Source organism: Xylocopa sonorina, chromosome 3, assembly GCF_050948175.1.
Source record: "Xylocopa sonorina isolate GNS202 chromosome 3, iyXylSono1_principal, whole genome shotgun sequence".
NCBI classification, from domain to species: Eukaryota; Metazoa; Arthropoda; class Insecta; order Hymenoptera; family Apidae; genus Xylocopa; species Xylocopa sonorina.
The window spans coordinates 8,524,906-8,548,113 of record NC_135195.1 but is presented as its reverse complement, the minus strand read 5'-3'; the positions used below and the strand labels follow the sequence as shown (position 1 = coordinate 8,548,113).

The window sequence follows — 23,208 nt, the reverse complement described above, 5'->3', positions numbered from 1 at the left end:
GCGATCGTTTGCGGGATGCAACTTCGATATCAGAATTTCCCGAACACGAAGATTGATAAGTAAATTAATTTATGGATCCAATATCCTTTACATGTGCTTATAACTTTAACGCGTAATTTACCTAATTATCGTAAGTAAATGGTCCGCTAAAAATCAATCTACAGTACAAATTAATGTAATATAACCACTAGCTTCATTATGTCTAATGCACACACTTAATGCATCCAGCAAACACGTGTTGTATGCATCATATGTTTAATTGATATTATGCAAGCACACTGTAATCTGGTGTAATAAACTAATGTAATGGTAAATCGCATGGTAGAATAATAGCTAACAACCCTATGGTCTGTGCATGCAATTTTAATTATATAAGTAACAATGTATTATTGTCCACAGATTAAAAAATTGTATGCAACAAGATAAATATGTCATCTATGCTAACTGGAAAAATTTTAAAAATACCTGCTAAATAGAATTACTAAAATTCTAATTAAAATTTCGATCAACTAAAGTCTGAAAAAGAAGAATATAAAATATATTCATTAATACCCGTTTTCATTATAGTATTAACAATCCTTTTATACCATTCGTACACAAGCACAGCGTGCAAATATAAAACCAATTCACATTCCCCAGAATTACGAACAACGAACCACAATAAACTAATTTATCCTTGCACCATAACTTACAAATCGGTAGATACTCCTCGCGTATCTACGATACTTAATATAATTAACCTCCATTGCTTACCTCATTCCTGACTCCTCGCCATCAGTTTCTCCATAAATTCCATCGAAACTCGACGCAGCATCCCAAAACTCGGTCGAAACACTGAATCCACGGTTTCACTTCCGGTTTTTCCAGGACGGAATATCAACCGATCGGCGGAAACGTCGGTCCCGCGAAAGCGGATCGAGTCGTCGTTGATCGTATCAAACGCGGACAGAAGCGGATGGAGGCGAGCAGAACAAAGAATTCGCGAGGAGCTCTTCAATTTAATTTCACCGGGTGGCCCTGCACGAGTTCGCTGAAGCCTGGCTGAAGTTTATTATGCCCGGAGGCAAAGACCTTTTAAGCCGTTTACATCGGTACCGGAGGAATCGGCGTAACAGACGACCGCGAGAGCTCGACGGACACTGCCGGGCCGAGGAAAAGAAACGAACGCGCACCGTCCCTCGTAAATATCCGGAGACACCTTGGAACTTATTGCCAAACCGCGGATGTTTATACGTGTACGTGCGAATTTACATTTGCGAGAACACGCGTACGCGACACTGTGAAAATGTACAGAATATTCAAAACAATATGGATCGTTGTAATATTACGATACAATGCTCGAATGTTTCTTAATAAATGTAAGTATCATAGACAGAAAAGGCTGTACAATCGTACGCGTAATTTTTAATTAATTATATCTATCGTAATTTTTGAGTGGACGATAAGAATAGACGTACAACGTGCCATTATTGCATCTCTATTAATCGTTACGTAGCGAAACGTATCAGATACTCGAAGATTGGTTGAGAAATATTTATGCCACAAGCGTTTATCAAATCGACACGGTTGTATAAAGTGCAGTCTCGCTGGTTGGGCGGTAATAAAATTGCACTAACGTGTCAATAATTCTAACGAACAGTGAAACAAATAACTGTAGCTAAAAACGAGTGAAATTCCGGTGGGACGGTATCTTCTCGAAAATGAATAAGTACTTGGGTACACTTGAATGGTAATGTATTCGTCTGGAGCGCGGCTTTATTTTTACCGGTCCGTACATCGTTCGAACTCTTTTCACCCGTTCCGCGCGTCCACCCGGACAAATGGCCGTGCATTAATTTCCGGCGAATGAGAGAACGTCGCCGAATTAGTAACCGTCCCGTAGTTCTGACGTGGCCTTTGTGCGTTTACACTGGTCCAGGAGCTGTTCCAGCAGACTGTGAGAAAGGGTTTCTCACGCGTGTTTTGTTTTTCCTTTTAAATACGGCACGTGCACGGAATAATGCGAGTGTCGTGGTCGTGGCTCGAATCGAGGAACTGCATCTGGACCAGCAGCTGCTACCAAGAATTATTTAAGATTATTCGTATCGATTCGCGGTAGATTGGAAAGTGATTCGCTTGTTCGCGAGATCTCGTTTCTACTTTGCTGTGTTCCACGGTGTATCATTCTGAAATTGAATACAAAATGGATGTAAAATTATGTTTCCTTATCGCGAAATCTCGATTCCACCTTTCCGTTGGCCCGTGGAAGTCGTTTAATCGTCGACTAATTCTTGCTGTCCTGTCGAAACTACGTGCAACTTGATGATTGTATAACAAGCGAAGAGAAATTGGAAGTAAGGGGATTGAAAATAATATTCCAGACGTAGAAACGACGATACGTAAGAGAGATATTGTAGAATACGAGCGTTGCTGTTATAAAGTGTCTTGAAAGGATAATTAGAAATGTCGGCGCGGTTAATTTACGCGAATTAAAGCGCGTATTAATCATCGTGTCGCGTTAACTATCGTTAATCATTGTTAATGTAATCTTAATGGCATCGAATTAAGCCGTGAGCCCTGGTAAGAAGTCTGTGTAAGCTGCTCTGCCGACTGGAGTCGCAAAAAGCGGCTCGTCATAAATGTGACCGTAGATGTAGATGTACGTCCAATCGATACCAATGAGGACAGACATTTCGATCTCGTTGGAAACACGTTGCGCTTCTAAAGTACCTCTAAAAGCTCAATATTTCATGTCACGCAATAAACAATTCATTTAAAACGAATTTATATCTGTAATTACAATTAAAACTACTATAACAATACCAGCAATTAAATTCCACATTCATTCAGGTTTCTCGAAAGTTATTCTTTTGAAAGAAGAACCACTCTTTATTTCAGAAACCAATATAACCAATAATAACATTTCGCGTAATCAAATTTCGCCTTCGCATGCATCTCGTTCGAGTGGCAGCGTGAAAGTGTGTTAAAAGCGCACCCTATCGCGGACTTCGAAGTGGCTCTTTAATCGCGACGTTATTTATAGGCGTGGTGAAGTCGAGCGAGCATAATCGCGAATAAAGTAATTAATATCCGTCTTCGAGGCTGGCCAGGCTGCAATAAAATGCGAAATAACCGTGTCGGAAGTAGCAATTACCGAATTCGGTGGATAAATGCTTGGTAGCCGAACGGGCGTCGACCGTGGCGATTATAACGCCGAACCCCTTCATCATCCGGCGAGACGGTGATAATTAAGAAGCAGGATTACACGGCGTACGAATTACCGATTCAATTAATGTACGATCCCGCGTCGAAACCAGCCCCATCCACGCCCATGGGCCAGCCCGCTGGCTACCCCTTCCGTTTCACCCTCTCCACCTTTTTTTTCCCAACAGGATCGGCTCCCGTTTAATTTCGGCCACTTCGACGGACGCCAGCCGAAGAATTACGAGCCATTGTGACACCGTTTGCCCCCGCCTTCATCGATCTTCCGATAAACCGGTCGATTGACCTGTTACTCGCGTCGATCGTCGTGACGGAACGAAATAATGGTCGGTCGCGCGTGGTAGTGAATAAACGTATTACAAAATCTCTGGTAGCTTTTGGAATGACTTCGTCGCGAGATTAGTCGGGTGTCGTTAATGCGAAATAAATTTTTCTAGGGCCGCAGCATGGTCGATGTATAATTTTCACCGCGAGAATAATTTATATACACTCGGTACTTGAACACGAAATTATTACTATCCGCCTCTAAGCCCGATTTACGCGAGCGAATCGATTATAATACTATCAGCGTGCTTTCAAAGATTATTCGATGCACCGAAACGTGATTAGACCGCGAACCCCCCGGTGAGCATTAATCCCACCCCGTCGGGGGAGGATATTGAATAATATTTAAATCTGCCTGTCGCCGTTCAATCAAACTATCTCGTAATCGTTACTTATCGCAATTTCTCCATCCGTGTACAGTGTACGTGCGCTTTTAAATTCATCGTTAAATATAATAAAAATGTGCAGCCGAAAAATATAATAGAAACGAGAAATAATAAAATATAATAGAATCAGCGAATATTGGCAGTGAATGTCATGTCTTGATCCATCATAATATCGCTGTACAGATATTTTAAACGTAACATACATCGACTGTTGTAAATATGCAAAACATAAAAAACGAGTAACTGATTTGTATGCAAAAATTTTCCTTTTTCTCGCGTACATCCATACGCCAGGATCGTTAATATTTACCAACGGACTGTCAGTAATTTATTTTTACATTTAGCCTACTTCGAATTTATTATATCCGCAGTGACACCCGCGATAATTTAATCTGAACGATCGCACAATACGAGTAATTGGATTTTCTAAAGTTACGAGAACGAGCTTGTTGTCAGATGCAAAAATCTAATCTCCCTGGCGGAGTGAATTCCATTGCGCCCGACGTCAACTAGCGAGCACGCTGGGACGAGATAGGGAGAGGATGGGCAAAAATAGGGTAAGGTTGGTTTAATCGACGAGTTAAAAGCTTGATCGCATTGAATTAGTCAGCCGAATTTAATTGATCGAATGACTCGCGCTCTGTCCCGCACCAGCGCATCCCCCAGTCACCCCCGCTTTTCTCTTTTCCCTCAACGAGTGCCGGAACGACCTCGATTTGCCGTGGCATTCGATTGCTAACGTTTCAGTACTTTTTCGCTGTACACGAAACGAAGGAAGACGGAACCGTCGCCGATGAAAATCGTTAGCGCATTTAAATCGAGCTCGAGCATCCTTTCATCCCCCCGAGTCGAGCGGGTTATATCGCTCCGAGCTGTCCTTTTATTAAAAGCCTGTCGATTAGCGTTTCGTTAACCGCGGACCTCCTTCGATCGATCCTGTAAGCGGCGGAGAGTTTGAAAGGAAATTAAATTTGCGGAAGTAATGGATTTTATCGCGATGAAAACTGATTAAAAAATTTAACATCTCTCGCCAATAAATTGCATCGCCGCTATTTTCATCGGCTGCTTAACACACTTTGATCGCGTTCCCAATTGGAAGCATCCGTTGCACAGCAGAGTGTTAAAAAATCAGCGGCTCGACTTAATTGGAAATCTTGCGTTTAAATTGCGGCTTTCAATTACTCGTTGTAATCCACGTTTGAATCATTCGCTCTCAACGAGGAACGACTAGTTTGCGGTAAATATTTTTAGCCCTCCGTGCGTACGTATTCTCTCTTCATAAATATACATCGACTTCTTAAGAACGCATCATCCCCTGCACGCGAAATTCATGAATATGCGATTCGATAAATTGTGGAGAGTCACACATTGAATTTAAAATGCCAGCAAATCATTTTCGACGATTAAAATTATTCAAATGATAACGCTGGTATCAGAGCTCTGAAACTGTTCTCGTACGCAATTCCACCTTCCCATTCGTGTTTGATAAACACGAATTAATATATCTTTACACTCGAGAGGATAGCACGATGCATCCTTTGCGACCCGAAGTACGAGCGCATTTTCTAATTTCCCATTAACTCGCGATTCCCTCGCTATCGAAGCGCGTCATCGACAAAGGTGCAAGATCAAAGACAAGGATGTCGTGGCTTCTCACCCTCCACTCGCACGCTATCCGATTTCATTAAATTTCTCTCTAAATCACTCCCAGATGGAAGAGAAAAAATCGCGTTCTCTGCTTCTGGAATTAGTCTCGCCTCCATTCTTGAAATATTTCCGGAAACCACTTCCACGCTTTCCCTCGCATACCGTGGGGTCAGGCCGAATTAACGCGCGGCAGCACGGCCGAGAGCGGCGTTGGGAATCGCGGTGAAAAGTAAAATAAGATTGGCCTCTAATTATCTAATAAATTCCTTCCGACCTAACCGGATAACCTTTGCACCTTCGCGCCCCGTTTCCACGGTGCTCAGCGTTAATGCAACCGCGCTATAATAATGCTGTGTACACCCCCGATAATAACCGCGCTGGTCGCTGTTTCGCGACAAATGCGTAATGCTTTCCCTTTGGCATAAATAGTTTGCAATGTCGGCGAAAGGCGTTTCGTTCTCTGGTTTAAATTTCAATCCGTAATAACTCCTGCGCGATTACTTATCGGCGGTATGTTTAAACCTTTGAGCGCCATTGCAATTATTCCGCTTTGCATAGCGCAGAGATTTCCGTTCTGTTTGACGAACAGATCGGACGGAGTGTAAAAGTGTTTAAATATCAGTGGAAGTAATTGTAGAAATTGTTGAGATTATTTTTTCAGATGATCTCCTACTATAAAATAAATTACAGAATTGAAAGGAGTCATGAACGAACTAAAACGTGTCATCAAAGACTTCTTCCAGATTACTCGCATTATTATTTTATAAATAAATTAGGAAAATAATAAAGCAAGGTGTCGCGTCGAAGAACCATATAAAAATGTCCGAATACGTGAAACACTGGCGCTCGAATTTTCCACAGAGCTACCTTGTTTTCCGCTCTCGAACGGGAGGAAAAAAGAGGGAGGATCCAGTAAAAGGCCTTTAAAAACGCATGGTCGCGCTCCCACGCGAGACGAATATTCGAAATATAGAGGGAATTGGTTAAACGACATAATAGCCATTGACTCGATGAATGCCCGTGAAACCCAGTAGCATCGGCCGCGTGCTCGCGCAATTTATCTCCGGCGAAGGAGGAATTTCCGAAAATTCCATTAACCGTTTAATTCCATGCGAAAGTGAACATTAAAACCGTGACGCGAACTAAATTCCTTTCGGCAAACAGACGAGCAACCCCTTTCGCCCAGCTAAAACCGTAATCACGTTTATACGACCGTGATCGTTCGCCTCGTAACGCTTTCGTCTAAAACGAATTCCCCTGCCAAGTTTCTCTATTTTTTTCCTCTTCTTTACCCCGCTCACCCTGTCTCTCCCACCATCCCTGTTTTTTTCCATCCCCTTGCACACACACACGCACACACACACACACACGAATTAATTGCATTATCGGCGGGATCGGACGGACGAGCACCTTGTCTCAACCTGAATGCGTGCAGGAAGTATCGAAAAATTGAAAACTCTCGTGGAACGAAATTTTAACGTTCCACGCGGTACAAAAGAACGTTCTAACTCGTTCGCGTAATTCCTGAAAAATGTACTCTGAGAGATATTACTACGCGAACTTGTTGATAACCTCGATGGAGCACCTCGATGGACTTTCGAAGTCTTCGAAGCTGATTATTTCAGTTCCTGTTCCTTTGGCGGCTCCTTAATTAGCGAATATCAAAGAAAACTCGGCGCACAGCCCGTTAAATCGTGTAGCATTCGATAATTCACAGTCTGGGAGCGCGGTGCTCGCTGGCGAGGGTGAAACGGAGAACACGCACGCCAGAGGAAAGCCGCCCTTCTCTATCCAGCTCCTTTGCCTTCTAACAATCGTTCTTTCCGCTTTGCCCTCGCCGTGAGATTTAATTTCACCGGTCCTCCTGGTTCTTTCCTCCCGTTTTTAACGACCAGACGATACTCGTTAGGGAAGTTTTCGGTTTTTACCCATGGCGCGCACGCCGCGATTTCTCCTCCCTTGTTCACCCTTCATATTATATTTCTCTATTTCGCCTCTACTTTTCGTTTTGCTTTCGTTCACCGCTGGTTTTGTTTTCGAAATGTCTCGCGAAAGGAACGAGCTTCTCTGCTTTGTTCCCTCGAACGCAAAATACAACGGAACAGCGAAAAAAGTCGTGACTGAAGGGGGGTGGTGGTGGTGGTGGTGGTGAAAATGCACGCGCGAACGGCGAACGGTTCCTGGCGAATGGCGGCGCAGCGAAAAATGCGGATCGTTGAAAAATACTGGGATCAACTTGAAACGCCGAATGACTGAGTCGTGGAAAACGGGACGAAACGGCGCAACAGCCCTTTTAGCGTATCGCTCCGCGGAAAGCTGCCGCGCTAGATCGCTTTTTCCGCGCGTTTCACTTCCGGCGCCATTTTCGCGCCACCTTTTTTTTCTCCATCCACCTTCGACCGCTATTACCCTTGTTTCCGCCATCAATTTCTCTGCTCACTCGGCTCGCCTGTAATCTTCTCCAGTTTCTGTTTGACATAATTCCGAACGCGTGAACTATCCGCGTGGCACCAAGTGCATCGTGGGCATAAAAGCTTTCATTAGTCGAAGAGAAACGTATTCCCTCGATACCTTGCTCGAGCCACGTATATTTCACATCTCAACGGAGTAGTTTCGTAATTGAAAGTTCGTTGCGTTTTTAATTTTGCGCGCTCAGGGTACGCAACGAACGAACTACATTCTTTTCTGTATCCCACAACAAACATGTAATAAAAAAAATCTGAATAACTCCTAATTGTTCCATTGATTACCCTTCCATTATTGCTTTCACATTCGATAACCTATCGAATGGTTCACGACGAACTTAAATAGTAATCTAACGTCAGCGAACCTTCTCAGTCGACTACGATCGTTCCAATAACTTCTCACGCTATTCCAAGTTCCTATTAAACAACCCTTAATTATCGGCTAACGAGTAACGCGCTAATTACCAGACGTTTAACAGGGACACTGGCCGCGATATATCGGTCGTTGCACGTCCGCCGCGAGGGTAGAAAAATCGCGTCGCTCAGCCCACGTGCGTGCGCCCCGATTCGACTTTCTCGCGCGACACGGAGGCGTTTCCACCGATCGGCCTGTTTTCGCGGGGACGATAAGGATCTGTAATCGTTCGGCTTAACACCGATACAACTTGTGAAACGACGACGGGGGCCAGCTGAAACGCGGCTGCGTGGGACGGAGCCGCAATTTCCTTCTAATCGAATCGCGCGGCAAGAAAGAAGCATCGATTGCGTTTTTCCTCTCTTAATCCTCCTTCCGATGGATCCCAGCTCTCGCGTGCCCCATTCGAGAGTTTATATCGCGCGCCTATTACGTCGTAGGACGATGTTAACGAGGCAATTATCCAGTTTAGAATCCGTGGAACGTACATAATTACGCGTTGCCGTGAAATTTCACGACGGATCTCTCAGGAGCGAACTCTGGCTTTCGAAACAAACCGGACTCTTGAGCGATTGTTTCTTTCTCGAGTATCGCCTCCGATATTGTTGAACAGTAGAATTAGAATAACAATTATAATATCGTTTCTCTGTTGCTTCTCTTGATTTCATTATCCACCCAAAAATGGCCATATTTTTCCCGCCTGAGCCGTTGAAGAGCCGCAAGAACGAATTTGGCGGCGCAAATTAATGGAACCGAACGAAGCGCGAATAACGTGCCAATAAACAGGTGAAATGATATCGTTGAGTGAAATAACGACGCGCTGGTGAAAACGCAGAGCGAAGACGCAGTCGGCCGTTTTAATAGAAATTGGAGGGGGACGCAGAGGGTCGGTTAACGGGCGTAATAACGTTTAAACAAATTCGACGAGCCGTTCGATAATCAATTTGTCGGCTGTATCAGTGAATCTGGGTAATCCTGCCGCGGTCGTTGACAAAACGACCACTTTTCCTTCGCTCGATGGAGGGCTATCAGCGACCGCAAAATCGCACGCGCATCGCCGCCAATCCGATTTCCCAGCGGCCGCTTGTATTATTTGCATATCACTGCCCCGACAGCGCTAAACAAACGCGACCGTATCTACGAGTCGCGCGTGTAATGTTGCTGGTGCGATAGAAAAAAAAAAAAAACAAGAAAAAAGAAAGGAACATTAAAATGAACGAGAAATGAAAAAGATAAGCTGACGCAGCGGCAGCAGCGGAGATTAGAAGGGTATGGCGACGAATTTATGGAACGTCGATCGATGTTTCACGCGGGTATCAATTTGCATAATGCGCGTACTCCGAGGGATTAATGCGAGACGGAACTGGGACATTTTTCACGTTAATCTCTGGGCATACTTGCCGTTTGATTGCGGTCCAAGTATACAGCAGGGTTTGATGGTAACGATTATCCAATTTGGATGAATTATGTCGCGTAATACAGTGTGCGAGGTTTGAAAAATATTAAGGATTAGGTACCCGAGGTTGATCGCTACTCTGCGAATAATTGAATGACTCGTCGCTGGAACAGCCTCGTATATCGTTTAAATAAGGCAAGTCGCTATAGGATGATACAAATTTAAGAGAAGAAAGCCAGCGTAAGGTGTACGATGGTGTAATTAACAGGACAATCGATAACTTACGATAGTAGACAACAGAGTGAAAGTTTCTTCTTTTCCAGTAAAAAGCAACTCTCATCAATCTTGTCTTAAACACACACCCTCTTAGCGTCTCTCGAGAAGACGAACCAGTCCATCGCAAAGAACCAATAACACCAATCAACACATAGAATCGATAAAAAAAGCCTTTCATCTATCCCACACTGTATTACATCAACAACTTTCCGTCGTTCCTAGCAAAGAGCACTCTCTGAACTACCTATCAGTCTCCCCGAGCTTTAATCACACGTCTGTCATCAAAAAACAAACCGATCGTCAGCGTCCATGGTCATTGCAAAAAAAAAAATCTGTCGCCCACTCAACCAAGGTATTAATTACCGTTCCATACGTTCGTTTCTCTGTTACTTGTTCCAATTGCAAGGTACAGAAAAAGAAAAAAAAAAAAAGAACAAAACGCAGTCGACATTCGAAAGTCGCAACGCGTACACGCGGTTTAGCTGTTCAGCCGTTTTTCGCAACAATCCGCGCGGCAAGAAATTACAGTGTCATTATTCAAAATGAAATTACATCTGTGTCGCTCGACTAGGTATCCAGCAACGATAGAAATTGATCGTCGATTGGATTGCAGACGTTCGCGAACGGGGGCTGACGGTAGGCGAACTTATGGCGATTTCCTCTCGCCGTTAAGCTGTAGAACATCGATGGCCTGCGAAATGATGCCCCGTCACGACAGGAAGAAGTCACTTTGCCTGCTCCGCGACTAATCGACCGGTTGGTACACCTTCGCGAGAGCAATCGGCGGTATTGCGTGAAAGTCGAGCGTGCTCCGCTATCGGGAAGCACGTAGTCCATGGTTTGATTAATGAACAGCGGCGCAAATTGATATCTCAACGCTCGCGGGAGCCGAGTTTTCATTTTAATCGCTTGACATTGCGTGGGATCTTCGACGCAACACCGCTGTGATTATGTGCGACCATTTTCCTGGTCGATCGATGAGTCAATCTATTACTTTGTTTAATGTTGGATAAAAAAGAATAGTTGCTTCATACGTGACTCGATTTGATATTTTTGATTTCGAATTTCCAATCAAGCATTTCTCTTATGTTTACCAATGCGCTGATTATTAGATAGTGTGACATATTTTAAATTTTATCTCTTTTCGTAGATCACGTACACTTGTTCAGAGGACGCTTGGTCCTAGCTATGGCGGCGATCGTACTCTGGTATCGAGACAAAAGCGGAACCAGCGTGAATCCGTCGAAACATACGGTCACGCAGTCTCGATAATCGCGTGGCAATAAAGCTGTAAAGCGTCGCACGCCACACAGGAATGTCGTTTCTGTGGGCCGTGATCCGTGGGTTTCGTAGACCGCTCTGTTTATCGGCGCGTGCATCTGGTATTTCCGTCTGGCGTTTCGTCGACTAGTTTTGACAAAAAAAAAAAGAGAAAAAATGAAGGGTGGGCTACGAACATACGAAGTGGTTTTTTGACGGACCATTTACCAATTCGACCGTCTACTCGGTGTCTCGAGTCTCGCATAGATTAGTCAAGTTGATTGAACTCTAGTCGATAGAATTCGATCGACTTGAGTTCAAGTTCGTGTTCGTGTAAGTGTCCAACTTCGAGTCCAGGTGTTGTACGCCAAGGTAATTAACCGAGATAGCTTAATTGATACGTTTACGGGTAGCAAATACTTAAAATGGCGTCTATTATTGGTCATTCTGTATAATTTGCTTGAAACAAATTGCACACTCGCTAATTCATATATTTTCGATTAACAAAATGATTTGCGTTCGACTCGTTTTATCCCAACACCTTTAAAAATGGCACAGACGATAAATATTTCCGCTGCTGCGTGCATGTCGCGACGATACTCATTGTTAGCGAAGAAATCGACGATCGACGAGCGAAGGGAACGAGGGGAAAACGAAAATCGAAGGAGCGGCGCACCGAGGACGGAAACCGGGGCTGTCGAACATTATGTAAAGGCGCAATGGTCCCGAATGACACAGTGTTTTATGAAGGCTGCGTAATGCAACGGGCGCTGATGATATATCGCGTAAATACGGTACACGTGTAAGATATTGCCGGAGGTGAGGTCAACCAGGCATGGAACCACCGATAAAGAATTTGGCTCGCTGGTATGCCGATGGTGAAAACTTTTCGTCCACGATAATTGATTACGCTCGAGCGAGCCATCGAACCGTGCCGTTTACAGTTAGCAGACTGCAACATTAGGTGGAATGATAAGTTGAACACCGAGGCGAGGTTGTTCATTTTCCGTCACGATGGAACATGTGTAGATACTCTGCTGTGTCCACAAATTACGGTTAATCGACGTACCGTGTGTTTGATTTAAACGCGCTCGTGCGACTGACTCTTGATACCTTGGCGAAGTAATGATTGGAAACATGGACGGCGAGTACGGTTGAATTTTCACGGGCAATTTATTCGATTACTTTTTAACTATTACGATCATATCGCGTATCATTACTGTTCTAAATAATTCTTGTCTGTTTCTCGAAGGAACTGACGTCTATCAACGCTCGCTAGACATTTTTAATTGACTATCATTAGGAACAGTGTATCATAGCACTAATCAGATCGTACAATATTATCATTTAACCAATTGAACGCGTTATTTTAACCCCCATTAGCCTCGTCTAAAGGGAACGGGTAAACAAATAAGAAGAACGAGAAAACATTGCAATTTTCAGGTTCACCTGCTGTACCATTTAGCAGCCACGCCAAAAAGGATCGTAAGAGAGAGAGAGAGAGAGAGAGAGAGAGAGAGAGAGAGAGAGAGTAGAACAGTAAACTGCTGAATAACACGCGGGCATTACTTTTGCACGACCGCTATAAGTGGCTGCGTGCCCGCCTGTTTCTAATTATAGACGTAAGACGATTAAATTAAGCAAGTTCCAACAAACGGCCATGGAACTGGCTGATACTAGCCGATCCTTAATATACTAGCCAGGAGAAGATGATCAAAATATAATCACCGTCCGTCCTCGCTACTCGGAGCTTAACACTTTTTACCGGGAGCATAAATTAGTCGCGTTATTGGCGTCATTAAGTTGTTTCGCGTACCCGCGGCGAGACGGTTCACCGGCCGTCTCAACCTGCTACCATTTCTCTTCGCCTCCGGTGCCGTAAATAAAGGTGCTCGTCAGAAAAAGGGCCGGTTCTCCCGTCCGTACCGAAACCGACGAGAAAACTGGGAAATAACCGTCGAACATCGAGACTTAAGCCGCGTATCCACGAACCTGATCGACTGTAAACGTTGCCTGGCATTTGGACACTTGAAGACATTTCAACTTGTCATTTAAAAGTCAATATGTTAAGAAAGAAATAGACTTCTATCGTGGAAGCAAGCTTTTGTCTTCGTTTTTTTTTTTTTTTGGAATGATAATTATGGAACGAAGATTTATGTGCAAATCTTGGAGTTGATAACGCATCGATACATTTTATTTGGGGAATTTTGTCTGCATTCAACTATCTATTTACACCTTGTACTTTCAGAAACCCTAAATGTACTTTCAGAAACGACTGTCAAAATAGTATAATTGCTGCAAAGATTCCTTCGAACGCATCAAGCACGCGTGGCGAACAACAGTTGCAAACACTGGCAGCCACGTCCAGACAGAAAACAGCGCGCACAAGCTAAAACGGCAACAAAAAAGAGGAACACTATTCTTGTAGTTACCAAAATGTTGTTAGCCCTCGCAGTTTCTCTATTCAAATGGTCCTCGACCACTCGAGAACCTCGCAAGCATTCGCGAACCACTTGCGCGGCCATGGACGCGCGCGGCTTTACAAAAGGAGAAGCGAGAGAGAGAGAGAGAGAGAGAGAGAGAGAGAGAGAGAGAGAGAGAGAGAGAGAGGGAGAAAAGAGAAAAAGAAAAAAAAACGAGAAAGCGGGAGGAGGACAAGGATTCGCGAACGCTCAAAGGAAACCGTCTCTCGGCCCTTCCTCCCTCCTCGACTTTCCTTTCGCCTCCTTTTTCTCTTGCTTTTGTTCTCGCGCCTCGAATCGTGACACGGGAAAAAGGGTGGTGGTGGACGAAAAAACCTGCGGAATATGGAGGTTCGATCGTAAGGAAATCTTTGAACCGCGATCAAAGCGGTGAAACAGACGGCGCGGCCCGGGCGGAACGTCGGAGGGGTGGAATCGAATAGCGGAGGAGAATCCATAAAATGGAGTCCGATTGACGGGGACCGTCTTGGGAGAAATGCACCCACGAGGATGTTACGTCTGCCCGTAAAAAAAGGGAGGAACAGGGTCGGAGGTGCGGAGGGACGATATTTCGAATCATCGTCGGTGCCTGGCGGGCTGGAAGCCGCACAACGCGCCTCGCCTCTCCTTATTCGACGATCTATCCCGACAGATTCGACGGGAGGGAAAAAATCCTGGGGACGAGCGGCGGTTTAATTCCTTCGAGTTATGCTAGACGGAAGCCTTCGACGTGTACGGATATAAAGGAAATATTTATTCGAGAACGAACTTTTCGAGGAAACTAAATTGTTTGTGGAAGGTGTTGCACTTGTTAGACTTTAGCATTGGAGCTGTTCATCATGGACGTGAATGAAGTCTCGCAGAAATGACTTTTGGATCGAAACGATGGAATTGTTTAGTTGAACTTTTGGAATAAATCATTGATCATATGTATGTTGACACTGTTAATAATAAGAATTGGAGTTTTTTGGACTTGTTATTGATATATACGTTATAGTATTAATAATCATTATGAGTAATGATAAACAAAATCGACCAACTGTATTAATGCAGTAGGCGTTGAATTGTTATTATTCCGTATAATAGCTGGGCATAATAAATAATTTCCGTATTAAACGTTTAATCATATGCATGTGCATTATGTGTCTAAAATATTCATTTAACTACAACAATTTCTAAAAATCTAGCTACCAATCAGCAATCTGTTCAACATATAACACGCTCTTTTAATCATTCCTGCCATTGCAACAATTATGAGGAACAATGTAACAAAATTAGTTAATTCTTGAAATTCTCTAAATTCGCGAAAGCTATGTCACGAAACGTCTTAAATACTTCTACCATTTCACCAATGCCCGCTAACAACCTCCACCGTCGACTTCCCTCGATGTCAACGGTCCGACAAGAGACAATTACTTGGAGAAGATAATCAAAGCCGAAGAACAGGCGGAAAAAGAAGCAGAAATGGAACAAACGAACACCACCGCGCGTTATTTATTCAACTGGAGAGGAAGCTCGTTAAAAATGACTGTATCGATCCGAGAGATGATTTAACGAAGCCGACGCCGTTTCGATCGCGGCGCGGACCCGCGCGTCTGTCGCGCCCTCCCCTTTTCTCGATCGAATCGAGTCTCTTATTCCGCGACGCTCGGATAACTTAAGGTTGCCTCTAGCGCGGCTCCTCCTGCGCTTTCGACCCTCGTCCGCTAATAGCAACAAGTTACTTCTGACCCGTCAGCGGGACAGACCCTTGCGACGCCTCTATATTTAGTCCGGGTCGAACCACTAGAGAACCGGCGAGAAAACACAAAAGAAAGCTGGCGAGCTGTGCCCGCGCCGCGCCGCGCCGGCGAAACGAGCGCAAAAGGGGACATCGTGATATCTCGCCGCGAAGATTCTGCCTGGCCTGCGGCTTCTGGCTCGCAGCTGCTGCCATGTCGCGGTAAAAACAATGTACATGGTATACGGCCAGACAGGGCCGAAAGGGACGACCTCGCCCCGCTGACACGGCCAATGGGACGATATCCACGCGATCTGGATAAATTCGCTCCAATTTCTTGCCGCGTTTTTTCTTATTTCGCGCGCCATTCTCCGCGGAAGCTCCAAGTATCCTTATTTTTTTTTCTTCTTCTCTTTCGAAACGTCGATGGAACAGATAACGCGTGGTTAAGCAGCTTCGAGACGAGCGGCGAGCGTTTGTCCGTACAAGCTTTTCGATGGCTTCGAGTGTAAATGGTGAAAATCGATTTCGACGTTTCTTATTAAAAGCCAGCGGGATGGGACGAGAATAGTCTCTGACCTGGTAGCGGAGAAATTTCGTAATTATGTTTCGACTTTCACAAAGACGAAACGAAGGGTTTAATAATATTGTTTTGAGAATAGCCACGGGATGACTAAAATAGCTCCAAGAGCGGCTCTCATATCGTTCATGTTGCAGTGTATGTATAACTGGCAATTCGATGTCGATTTGGAGCAGTGCTGTTCAAGCAGAGTTTCGTAGCCCGGCGTATACCCCGCTGCAGCGGTTTTATGGGGGAAATGTGAATTCGTGAACAGGATTTTTCTATATCGACACCATTCCACGGTGAGCGCGAGAAATTTTATCCAGAGGTGATATTAAATTTCAACCAGGTTCAAATTTAATTTAATATCTTCTTTTTCGGACCGAATAATTCGAAATGATTTATTTATATATGCGACGAAACGAGTAACAATCTCGAATCAATATCGTCGAACGTAATCCACAGAGTCGAGGATCGCGCCAATTTCATCTTTTGATTCCTCGAGCAATTAAAAGCTCTCTGCGCGAAAGCAAGGGCTCTCGGTGTAGCTGTACCTTTATTAGAAAACTGAAGATCGGAACTCTGAATGCAGCAATATCGAACCCCTTCAGAAAACTGAATATATGGCGGAATGACTATTAAAAGCTCGTTATTTTTCAAAGAAATAATAAATGCTCGCATGTCCCGATTCTGCGAACGTGGAACGTCTTTCAATTAATTCTTGCGTGTTATTTGCGATTCGAGCGGTTCCTTAGCGCCACTAACGTCAGCTTTCATTCAATCGAGTTGTCGTTACTTCGAGCAAAGGTGTAGAAGATACGAAAGCTCTCGATTATCGTGGAATAAAACCAGACTGGGTGGATAGAAAGGCTCTCGCGTTAATAATTCTCGATTCGACGAAGCTGCGTTTCGTAGTCACCGTCGAAACTGGGACTTCGCGGAAACGCGGCCAGGAAGGAAAGAATTTCACGAAGCGGCCAGAGGGGTGGCTCGCTTGTTGCGCAAGTGTCGAGAGACAGGTTCCCCGCTGTGCTGCTTTCGAGGCTCGTAACATCGGTGAAACCGGAAACGAGACAATGACAGATCGCGTGGCTGGTCCAAATACGAAACTCCAATTTAGTTACGCCGCCAGCAGTAAAGTGTAACGGGGATGAGCAAAAAATTTCACGTCTTGATCAGCTGTTAAAAGTTAGGACATCGTTCTGGTGGTTAACACCTCGAGGAATAACGTTCTTCTCCAATTTCCATGCACACCATCTTACGAGAAAGAAAGAAAGAACTACATTGGACGGCGCGTTAATGTTAACGTATCATCTGAAATATATTTTTTATATTATTTATCTTGCGACATGGACGGTTACTTTGTTGCAATAACGGTAATGAGATTGTTTAAAGAAACATGCCTGGCTTATTATGATAATAATAGTAACTGCGCGCTGTATCTACTTCAGTAGATTAAGGCAAGATGTTAGTCAGACGACTGAATCTACTCAAGTGGATGGAGCAATAGTACAGCTGTTATGGTTATTTCCTCGTCTACGATCTGAACTCTGGGAACAGAAATATCGTTCTCGAATCTTTCATTTCTACGTTTGCTTGATTAACAAATTGTTGAACGTTTAATTGGACAAATCGTTAGGCTTTTGCATTTTTCGAAACCTTGGACTTTAATAATCGACAAAATCTCGAACGAAAGACAAATATAAAGTATTCTACCAATCGTTCGCGTTTCGCAAGGAATTAAGCAACCACAGAAATTTGTATCGGTGGTTTAGTAGCCGTTAACTGGAATTAGCTGTTCGACAAAGCGATTCGCCATAATTTCGCTTGCTGAGGGCTGCACGCAGGCCTGGAAAGAAAGTTGGCCGGGTTGTTAAACGCGATTCGGTTATCTGACGGCGGAGTTCGCGCGAGAAAGCACAAAAGCCGACCACCGCGAGCTGGTGATGAAGTTGGCAAGTACGGGCACCGGAAGTCCTCGTTTCAACAATACCGCGGCGAAAGGGCGCGATCGACCGGCTGAACTCCGCCTTTTCTGCGTTTTGAGGAGACGCGACGGCGGGCAAATCCATTCGGTGGTTGTTTCACGGACGACGGAAATCTCGCGCGAAACGACACCGTGGATCGTGACGTTCGATGAATTTTTCATCGATCGTACCTCGAGGGCAACCAAAACGACTCTCGTAAACGTTTCAAGCCGCGTTTACGCTTAACTGTTCAGCACAGGAAGCGAGTCGAGTATAAACGAATGTGTAGAAACTCATTTCATTGGGTAATCTAATTTCAATCATTGGTTCAATTAAGAAGTATAAAAAACGAATTAAAATTAAAAAGAAATGAAGAAATAAGTTTAAGAAAGTATGATATACGTAGCTTTTTGAGGGATGTCTGAGGAATCATTCTCTTAAAATAATATTCCTTTCGTAGATCACATCACAATACGATATACGATAAGATTCGTGCAAGTTACAATGATTAAATAAATAGCACGATCTTTATATAAGCATTTTCCCTTGATATATCGTGTTCGTTGATAGTCATTAATTCCTGTTCGTGCTCGTAATACTATCTTCAAATCACAGATAGACTCAAGTGTAAACCTGGCATAACACAGACGATGCCCTCGCATGTTCAACGTTGCTCACGTAAGTAGTTCAATTCGAGGTCGAAATTTTTCAAAGACCCAGCATATTTCACCCTGAATCCGCGAGTAGAATCAGTTCAGCGCACCGATTTCTCGTGAAGACCGATCCACCGATATTATTGCATACCTTTTCTCTTCCTTCCAATTATTTGTCTAAAAAAAATATTAAAATAAGTTGTATTCGAAGTAGCAATGAATAGTAATATAAAAGCCCTCTAAATTCGTTCGACAACTTCGATAGCCCTGGTGTCAAGCAATACGCATAAAATCGAGAAGTCAAATCCAATTGGTCCACCAGTGAATTTCAAACAATTCTCCCGCCAGACGATATGCGTATCGAAGGGTGTCTGGTGTCGAGAATCGTTCGCAACAGGCCGTTCCCTTTCCCAATCGTAGGTGGCAACAATTTTAGGAGGAGCACAGCGGCGATAAAGTCAGGACGAGTATCGCGTCGATGGAATTTCCGCGGGCGAAGAAACGGCTGCTCATAGACGAGGGTGGCGGACGCGGCGAGGGTGGCGAACGGTGGGTGCTCTCCCTCTCGTCGCGTAATAAAGCCCGCGCGAGCGTTGTTGACAGAAAAATAAAAGCTGTCGGTGTTCCTGGCAGCTGTGCCCTGTCTCCACCTGGAAGTGGGGGGACGGTGGGAAAATATCGCGTATCCTTTCTCGATTATATGCGTTTACTGGAAAATACGGGACGGCAGATATTTCAGCGCGCACGCGGCCGGAATGCCCGAAATTGCTAGACGCGCGACGCGATTACGTTGCGACGTGAAATATTTTTCGAGAACTGCCGTGCGTCTTCGTTCGATCGATGCTCTACGTCTGTAACCGGATTACGCCTCGACGTATACATCTATAACATCTCGAAACGAAATGTTCGAACCGAAATCGTCAAATTTTTCGACAGATTTCGCTTGGTCAGCTGTTTCCTAAGGGAATTATGCGTTCGCGCAGATTGCGTACGATCAACTTATCCATTCGCTAACGAAATTCAGCTAGGAATTCATATTCCCCTGTCCCTTCGGTTTCCTGCATTGTTGGAAGCGTCAGAACGAAATTTATGCATGTAATAATTCCGCCGGGTAAATAATTTCAATGAATACGTCGCGCGAAATTGATTGTTATACACCGGGCGTTATTGCTGGGAAATTATCGCGCGATTTACACGAATGAACACGGGCGAATGGCCAATGAAATGCAGTTCCGTAAAGAGTACCGAGCTCGCGTGTAATAGGCCAACGATCAATAAAACAATAGCGGTATCCGTGATTAAAACGGTAAACAGATCCGTATAAATAATCGTTCGACTCGTTTTAATAATTAACTTCGACGCGTATATCGATGTCCCGTTAATTCGCGCGATGGATCACCGAAAAGTGCCGTCCATTTTTCCAGGCAGCCGCGAAGCCCGCGATGGGCCGATTTCCACGCGAGCCAGCGCGAAATAATGTATCGATCCATTATCGGTGCCCTCTTGCCTGGCGCGAAGAATAAATATTTTAACGCTGGCCGAGCTAATCACTCGGGATTGGCAGCAATTAAATTCATCGACCGCGGAATCAACGTAGAACGGTGGATCGAAGTGGACGCACCGGCGATCGTCGCATCCGGTCTCTGTCCTTCGCGGCGGCCTCTCCAAACGAAAACGAGTAACGCTGGTATCGGCAAAAAGTCGAAAGAGAAGGGAAAAATAAACGGAAAAGGCAGAGAAAAACGTAGTCCCAGAGCGCGCGGACATCCAGCGATTTTTGTTCTCGACGTATATATTTCAGGATGAAACGAACATTGCTGACATTCTTGTCGACGAAAGGACAAAAATGAGAGAAAAGAGGAGAAGCAACGTTTTTTGCGCGAACGACCACCGACAGCTGCAATAGATTTATGCACAGTGGCCGTGAAAAAAATGTCAGAGCGCACTATCGTAGTTGTTTCAATGTTCTCGGAAGTTACTTAACAGATCCAAGTATATTAATCGCTCCGCGACTCGATCGATAACATTACACTTTCGTGTGGCCAGAAAAGTGTGGAACCTGCTTAAAAAGCGGTTCACCGGAAACTCCAACTACGCGCCTATATTTTTGCGGTCGCTATATATCTTTCACGGTGCAACGAGCACCGATAACGCTCGTGTCGATGCAAAAATGGAGAAGAACGGAGGGAAAGAATTTTTTCAGACTAACGATCCTTCCATCCACGGTGACACTGAAACCAACAACGATCGTATGTACGCGTATCAATGGAAATGAAAAGAAAATTCGGACGAGAAGAAAGTAAGTATCGACTTTAAAGAACAGACGCACGTGGACGCGTGTGGACACGCGTCGACCACGAGACACCGGATATTCCGCGAAAACCGAGAAAGTTTACCGCCAGACTCGCCCCAAACAACCTTCTCTCTCGTCTTCTTTAAATATTTGTTCCTTTCCTCCAACTCTGTCGCAACGTATCATCGTCAGCCTCGTATCACACCTCCCATCGATACTCATAATCCGATATTCTAAACGCACCCTGAACCCAAGCACGCAAGCTTCCAGTGGGAATGTAAGAATCTTACCTGTTACCAGGGTGAGCAATCCGATCAAGAGAAGAAGGCCCATCTTTCCTAGAAGCGTCTCTGTTCCGCGTCCACTAGACGTTGCTTTCGTCTCGTCCACTGTCTCGAAGTTACTCGTTTCCGGTAAATCCACTTGTCGCGTTGCGCGATCCAATCGTTGCTCCACGCGACGACCAAGAGACGAGCCGCGCGAGACAGCTTCGCGTCGACTCGAAAAATTTGCCCGGGTTAATTCGAAGAGCGTCTGTCGCGAGGAACTCTAGCTCCGCGAGACGTTTCCACCGGATGTCCGCGGGAGCATCCGTCCGTCGAGCTCGAAGGCGGGTCGCACTCGAGAGCCGTCACGGTGGATTCCGCGCGTTTCCTCGGCGCCAGGGAGTACACGAGACACTGGCGGACGACGAAGGAGGTCCGGTGAGACGGAGACGACGACGATGCCGGAGCGGTTCAACCGAGCTGCCGCTGTTCGCGGGGCTGTGCGACACGCTGCATAGAGCGCGGTACGAGACCAGTTCGAAGACTGAGTACGAGTCCATATCCCGGAGGCTGACTTCTCTCGGCCCTACCAGGGTACGCCGTACAGTAATGCCCGTCCATTGCCCGCCTCTGGATAACGTTTCCTTCCACCATTAGGCAACACACGCGATACACGCTCCGCCGTGGGACACGGCCGCGTTCTCCGTGTCCTCGCGCGGTGGAACCGTTGCAGGATTATCGTGGATCTTTCGGTGGTGCCTATCTATATATGTACATCTCTCTCTCTCTCTTTCTTGCTTCTTTTCTTGCCTCCTCCTTCGATCCGTTCAACAGAAATGTGATTTAACGATGTCTGAGTAGGTGAGCGTACAGTGGCTGTCAAAATTATTTGAGCGAGTGTTCGGATTGGCGAATACCAGGTTCGTGTTGTATAGTTGTGGGTGTCAGAGGAGTAGAGGCTATGTTGGTTTTTATCGAGGTAGGTTGGGTTGGTTCTTTTAATTTTTGTTCGAGGGAGGACTAATTAAACTGAGTTCACTTTGTGTTAAGTATCGACGAATGGATAGTATTGTTTGGCAATGTATATTAGTTAAACTACTGGTTTTCGATTGTAAAGTAAGTGGATTTTTGTGCTTTATGATATATATGTACTTTTGCTTTTAAATGGTTTATTTATAAAATTGTAAACGTTAACTTGCGAAATGAATGGAAGATGAAAAATGTCAAAGTATGCAGGAAAGAAGTTTAAATACGATTAGTATAACGTAGTAGTTAACAATCTTGGTCCTTCGTTCTTATAGTGTGGATTATTTATTGGTAAAGCTAATTTTTGTCCTGGTTAACTATTTTACCGCGGGGAAATGGCTCGTATTTACAGATGAACTTATCTAACAGCATTTCCCAGCGAAACAAGAATTACATTCGCTTTAATTACAGGGGCGCGTACGATTTAATCAAAATTTCAATCTGGCCCGCGTGAAAGTTAATTGCACTCTTTATCGCGATGTAAATTGCGGCAAAACCGCGAGGCGTTTTCTTCTCGGCACCTATGCGGTGTATATATCGGGGAACGCGATAAGATTGCCGGAAAATCTCCAGAATAACAGCGGAAAGGAGGTCGCTTTGTTAAATTATACCACGTTTTTATTAAAAAAAAAAGATAGCTGTTCCTTTAAAAATCAAATTCGTTTAAATTCCATTCCCTTTTCTATCGTCTGTTAATAATAAAAATCTAAACGAGTTTCCTGCAAAATCATGCGAAAGGTAAATATTGTAACGTTCAGAGAAATTCCAATATTACTCTTCGAAATATATTTCCAAAAATGTTTCACGTTGAATTATGCAAACGAAGCAACAACTTTTTCTCTTGTTTTTACAAAGAAGAAACGATAAGTTTTAATCGGGAACGGATCTC

General features: G+C 44.5%; 2 protein-coding genes across 2 annotated transcripts in view; both read right to left on the bottom strand.

Annotated features, from left to right (window-relative positions):
* Positions 1–21,355, bottom strand: part of LOC143422190 (uncharacterized) — a 137,797-nt gene extending 116,442 nt beyond the window's left edge. Inside the window, exon 1 of the mRNA XM_076892655.1 lies at positions 21,318–21,355. The gene's annotated coding sequence lies outside the window, so the exon portion shown is untranslated. The remainder of the gene's footprint in view (positions 1–21,317) is intronic.
* Positions 1–23,208, bottom strand: part of LOC143422091 (uncharacterized) — a 442,059-nt gene that overhangs the window by 302,684 nt on the left and 116,167 nt on the right. The window lies entirely within an intron of this gene.